The sequence below is a fragment of the Pongo abelii genome, chromosome 12 (genome assembly GCF_028885655.2).
Source record: "Pongo abelii isolate AG06213 chromosome 12, NHGRI_mPonAbe1-v2.0_pri, whole genome shotgun sequence".
Lineage (NCBI taxonomy): Eukaryota > Metazoa > Chordata > Mammalia > Primates > Hominidae > Pongo > Pongo abelii.
The window spans coordinates 16,759,087-16,765,244 of NC_071997.2; the positions used below are offsets into that span (position 1 = coordinate 16,759,087).

The 6,158-nt window shown below is 40.4% G+C and overlaps 1 pseudogene; it reads left to right on the forward strand.

Moving 5' to 3' along the window:
* The first annotated feature begins 1,874 nt into the window (after positions 1-1,874).
* LOC134759660 (cell division cycle protein 27 homolog) lies at positions 1,875-3,791 on the forward strand (annotated as a pseudogene).
* Positions 3,792-6,158: the final 2,367 nt, after the last annotated feature.

The window sequence follows — 6,158 nt, forward strand, 5'->3', positions numbered from 1 at the left end:
TCCCTTTGCAGATTGAACCAAAAGACTCTTTCCATACTGCCCAATGAAAAGACAGATTCATCTGTGTGAGATGAATGCACACATAAAAAAGAAGTTTCTCAGAATGCTTCTGTCTAGATTTTTTTGTGAAGATATTTCCTTTTTCACCATAGTCCTTAAAGCATTCAAAATTATCCCTCTGTGGATACTACAAAAAGACTGTTTCCAAACTGCTCCATGAAAAGAAAGGTTCAACACTGTGAGATGAATGCACACATCAGGAAGAAGTTTCTCGGAATGATTCTGTCTAATTTTTATGTGAAGATAATTCTTTTTCACTACAGGCATCAAACGGCTCAGAAATATCCATTTGCAGATTGTACAAAAATACTTTTTCCAATCTGCTCAATCAAAAGAAAGGTTCTGCTCTGTGATATGAATCCAGGCATCACAAAGAAGATTCTCAGAAAGCTGCTTTTTAGTGTTTTTGTGAAAATATTTCCGTTTTCACCATGGGCCTAAAAGCGCTGCAAATATCCATTTGTGGATTCTACAAAAAGACTGGTTAGAAACTGCTCAATCAAAAGAAAAGTTCAACTCTGTGAGATGAAAGCATACATTGCAAAGCATTTTCTCAGAAAGATTCTGTCTAGTTTTTATGTCAAGGTATTTCCTGTTTCATCATAGGCTGTGAAGGGCTCACAAATATCCATTTGCATAGTTTAAAAAAAGACTGTTACCAAACTGCTCAAACAAAAGACAGGTTCAACTCTATGAGATGAATGCACACATCAGAAAGAACTTTCTCAGAATGCTTCTGTCTAGTTTTTATGTGAAGATATCTCTTTTTCACCTAGGTATGAAATGGCTAAGAAATATCCCTTTGCAGATTTTACAAAAAGACTGTTTCCAAACTGCTCAATAAAAAAAGTTTCAACACTGTGAGATGAATACACACATCAAAAAGAAGTTTCCCAGAAAGCTTCTGTTTTCTTTTTATTTGAAAATATTTCCCTTTTCACCATAGGCCTCAATGGGCTCAGAAATATCCCTTTGCAGATTCTACAAAATGACTGTTTAGAAAACTGCAGGATCCAAATTACACCATTACTGCTCACACACTGCAGTCTCAACCTCCCCAGGGTTAGGCTATTCCTCAAGGGATCCTACAGCCTCGGCCTCCCAAAGTGTTGGGGTTACAGGCGTGAGCCACCAGCAGCTGGCCTGAGTTAATACATCTGGTCTCACTACGTCTTAACCACACACCCATGAGGAACTCAAGTCAAGAGATAGTTGGCAAGAGACTCTCAACATTCTCTCCCGAAAGCAGTGAGGTGGATGGCAGACGTTTGTCCCGAGCTCCTGGGGTTTTAGGTGACCATGTGTAGAGGAGAGATTTCCAATGTTTCCAGAGAGGCACGAGCCAGTTATTCGGGGCATCTGAACACGAGATGGGGTTTCTGACAGCAACTTAAGGGCCAGGAAGGGCCAGAATCTGCCAAGGCCCATGTCCCAGGGTGGGGCCAATGGAACCCAAGGTAGAGGGAGTCAGCAGTCCTCACAGAGAGGACTCCAGCCCTAGGCCCCTCTGTGCAGACCAAATCAGAAGGAACAGAGTCCTTCGTCCTACATGCCACATCCCTCCACTGAACTTGGGAGTGGACCTGTTTCCCAAATATGAGGTGACTTTCGCTTTGTAATGGATCACAAGGGGCCGGGCTTTCCACAGTCGGCAGGATAAAGAAGTCATGCTGGCTCGGCCACCCCCATCCCCCGGTAACTGGTGAATTTAAATGAGCCGAGGCTGTCCGGGCCAGAGCCGCTACAGGGGGGAGGGTGGTGGGTGGGGTGGGGGTTTCCTGAGGCACTGCAGAAATTGGGCCTTTGCCTCGAGGATGACAGTGCTGCAGAAACCCTTCCAGGCTGCTATATGGCAAGCACTAAACCACTATGCTTACCGAGGTGGGGTTTTCCTCACAGAACGCCTTTATGCAGAAGTACACTCAGAAGAAGCCTTGTTTTTAATGGCGACCTGTTCTTAACTCCCAGGAAAAGCCTATAAAGCATATAGACTCTTGAAAAGACACAGTTGTCCTACACCGCAATGCAAATACCTGCTTGCAAAATGTTGTGTTGATCTCAGTAAGCTTGCAGACTGGGAACAAATCTTATCTGGTGGAGTGTTTAATAAGCAGAAAAGCCATGATGATATTGTTACTGAGTTTGGTGATTCAGTTTGCTTTCCCCTTCCATTGTTGGGACGTTTATATTGCAAGACAGATCAGCTTGCCAAAGGATAAGAATGTTACCAAAAGAGACTTAGTTTAAATCCTTTCCTCTGGTATCCCTTTGAATCATTATGTGAAATAGGTGAAAAGCCAGATCCTGACCTAACATTTAAATTCACATCTTTACAGAACTTTAGCAACTGTCTGCCCAACTCTTCAACAACACAAGTACCTAATCACAGTTTATGTCACAGACAGCCTGACACCATTCTTATGGAAACACCCCAGGACACAATTGAATTAAACAGAGTCAATTTAGAATCTTCCAATTCAAAGTACTCCTTGAATACAGATTCCCCAGTGTCTTTTATTGATTCAGCTGTAATTTCACCTGAAACTATCCCACTGGGAACAGGAACTTCCATATTATCTAAACAGGTTCAAAATAAACAAAAAACTGGTCGAAGTTTATTAACAGGACCAGCAGCTCTTAGTCCATTTACCCCAAGTTTTGGGATCTTTCCATTAGAAACCCCAAGTCCTGGAGATGGATCTTATTTACAAAACTACACTAATGCACCTTCTGTAATTGATGTGCCATCCGCTGGAGCCCCTTCAAAAAAGTCTGTTGCCAGAATTGGCCAAACTGGAGCAAAGTCTGTCTTCTCGCAGAGTGGAAATAGCCGAGAGGTAACTCCAATTCTTTCACTAACAGAAAGCTCTGGTCCATAAATAACTACAACACCTCAGGTAATGAGCCCCACTATGACATCTCCCCCAAAAGCACTGCATCGAAGAAGTTCATGACTCTTTACTAGTGACAGTTCCACAACCAAGGAGAATAGGAAGAAATTAAAAATGAAGTTTACACCTAAAATCCCAAACAGAAAAACAAAAAGTTAAACTAATAAAGGAGGAATAACTCAATCTAATATAAATGACAACCTGGAAATTACAAAATTGGACTCTTCCATCAATTCAGAAGAGGAAATATCCACAATCACACCTCAGATTCAGACTTTTAATCTACAAAAAGTAGCAGCAGAAGGCTTGATGAGCCTTCTTCGTGAAAGGGGGAAAGGTTATTTAGCTTTAGGTTCATACCACTGCAAAGAAGCTATAAATATTTTGAGCCATCTACCTTCTCACCACTTCAATACTGGTTGGGTACTGTGCCAAATTTGAAGGTCCTATTTTGAACTTTCAGAGTACATGCAAGCTGAAAGAATATTCTCAGAGTTTAGAAGGATTGAGAATTATAGAGTTGAAGGCATGCAAATCTATTCTACAACACTTTGGCATCTTCAAAAAGATGTCGCTCTTTCATTTCTGTCAAAAGACTTAACAGACATGCATAAAAATTCGCCAGAGGCCTGGTGTGCTGCAGGGAACTGTTTCAGTCTGCAACGGGAACATGATATTGCAATTAAATTCTTCCAGAGAGCTATCCAAATGGATCCAAATTATGCTTATGCCTATACTTTATTAGGGCGAGGGTTTATCTTAACTGCAGAATTGGACAAAGCATTAGCTTGTTTTCGAAATGCTATCAGAGTCAATCCTATATATTACAATGCATGGTAAGTGGTAATGAATTGTAAAGTCAAAGTCTTGTTGATGGTGCTGGTAGTCACTAATTTTTCTTGTTAAAAAGCTCTTTATTGTCATGAATTTGGTTACTAATACTTAGGAATGGTACATTCTGGTCAATAACTTCAAACTAACTTTTTTTATGAAATGTATGTCTTTAACAAACTCTTCAGTTAACTAATGATAATAGAATACGAGATGCTTATACTCAACAGTTTCAGTCTTCTAAAAAACTTTTGCAGATACTGTAGTTGTGTTTTGTTTGTTTGCTTGTTTAGTTTTGTTACTTGATTTGTTACTTTTTCTTCGAACACAAAAATGGTGATTGGGACAAAAAATGCTTGGGAAATTGGAAAGGAATAGCATAATACACTTATTGGATAATAGAAAAAAACACTGAAAAAGTTCACTAGCTGCTTATTGACAATGTTCCAGTTTATTGAGTTACTATTAAGAACTTAATGTATCCTTTATTTAGCAGTATCTCTGTTTTACTTTTTTGTATTTGTGTATAAGTAGACACATAGGAAATTACTACCCAGGTCATATTGTTATCAACTGAATAACATATGAAAAAGTTTGGTCCTACTTCTGCCTCAACACCCTACTTACTGTTGACATTTATTGTATTTCTCTGGACTGACTTAAAAGTTTAAATATCAAGAGAGGGCAAGGCATGGTGGCTCATGCCTGTCATCCCAGCACTTTGGGAGGCCAAGGCAGGCAGATCACAACGTCAAGAGATTGAGACCATATGTTGAAACCCCGCCTATATTAAAAGTATAAAAATTAGCTGGGCATGGTGGCAGGCGCCTGTAGTCCCAGCTACTCAGGAGGCTGAGGAAGGATAATCGCTTGAACCTGGGAAGTGGAGGTTGCAGTGAGCCAAGATTATGCCATTGCACTCCAGCCTGGGCGACAGAGTGAGATGCCATCTCAAGAAAAAAATAAAATAAAAATAAAATAAAATAAAATAAATATCAAGAGAAAGTATAATTCTGAAGTAGTAACTCTGCAGAAGCTTTTTTGTCAGTTACAGTTATCTTTGGGGTTAGTTATTATAGCAGTTGAGTTTTAACACTTGATTTGCCTCTAAATCTGAAGCATTATATTACTAAAATATTTTTTGATTTGTGATTATGTTGTTTAATGGATTATATATCATTTTGCTGTAGTAGTTGCAGTGCCTGAAAGATTGCCAGAAAAATAGTGCTAGCTATTGCTGACCAATGTAAAAATCAACTTGCCAATATTGCCATCTCTTCCAATAGCTATGTTCTCCATAATATTTTAAGAACTCAGTTCTTCATAAGGCTTGTGTTGTTTTTGATTTTTTCCGAAGTCTGGTGGATCCTTGTGCTGTTTTTTTTTAAATGTGTATTGTCTGTCCAGCTATTCCGCAGGAGTCACATTCTTAAAAATCTTATCCATATGAAAATTGTGTTTCAAGGAGGATTATTCAGACTGGCAAGCTTTTAGTAGGAGGAGTTTAAATGCTGACGTATTTAGGTAACTCTAAATACTGAGCAACTTTATTCTATCTACAAAATAGAAAGCCTTTCTTTTCTTTTCACTTTCACTATCTTCAGCACCATGTTTAATACCTTTTCTTCATCTATAACACAATTATAAAGATATACAAATCCACTCAAATAAAGCAGATATATTGTGCTTTAAAAAAAAAAAAGAAGTCGTTATGTGGCACACAATGAGGTGTGACTCAAATCTAGAATCTCCAATGAAAACCAATGAAACAGGGTCAAATACCGTGTCTACTAAAAATAAAAAAATGGGCCAGGCGTGGTTGTGCTGAGGCAGGAGAATCACTCTAACCCAGGAGACAGAGGTTGCAGTGAGCTGAGATCACGCCACTGTACTCCAGCCATGGGGGGACAGAGCAAGACTCCATCTCAGAAGCAAACAAACACAGAAAGCCAATAAAGGTGTTTAACTCAACGTATCAGGCTGAGGTCTCTTGACAGGATACATCCAGTACGCAGGGAAACGTTGATGGGTGGGGTGGAATCTATTTTGTGGCCTCAAGGAAGGGTTTGAGAGACAGTCCCACAAACGTTGATGGCAAACGTGACGGCCCAAAGAAGCCCCTCCGCCCAAGAAGTGATATTCATTTGTATCCTGTAGCCACCCACGAGGGAGAATCAGGCTCTCTACACACCCCCAACCCCCACCCCACCCCACCCCAACCCACCCCCCCCGCTTCGTGAAATGAGCTCTCACTCCATCAGGGTCTATTCAGGCCGTGTGGTTTTTTAACCTCCAGTGTGTGTGCCTGGGTTGTGGGGTGGGGTTGGGGCGGTTGTGGACAGAGGAGGGGATAAAGCGGTGGTGTCCCGTGGGTGC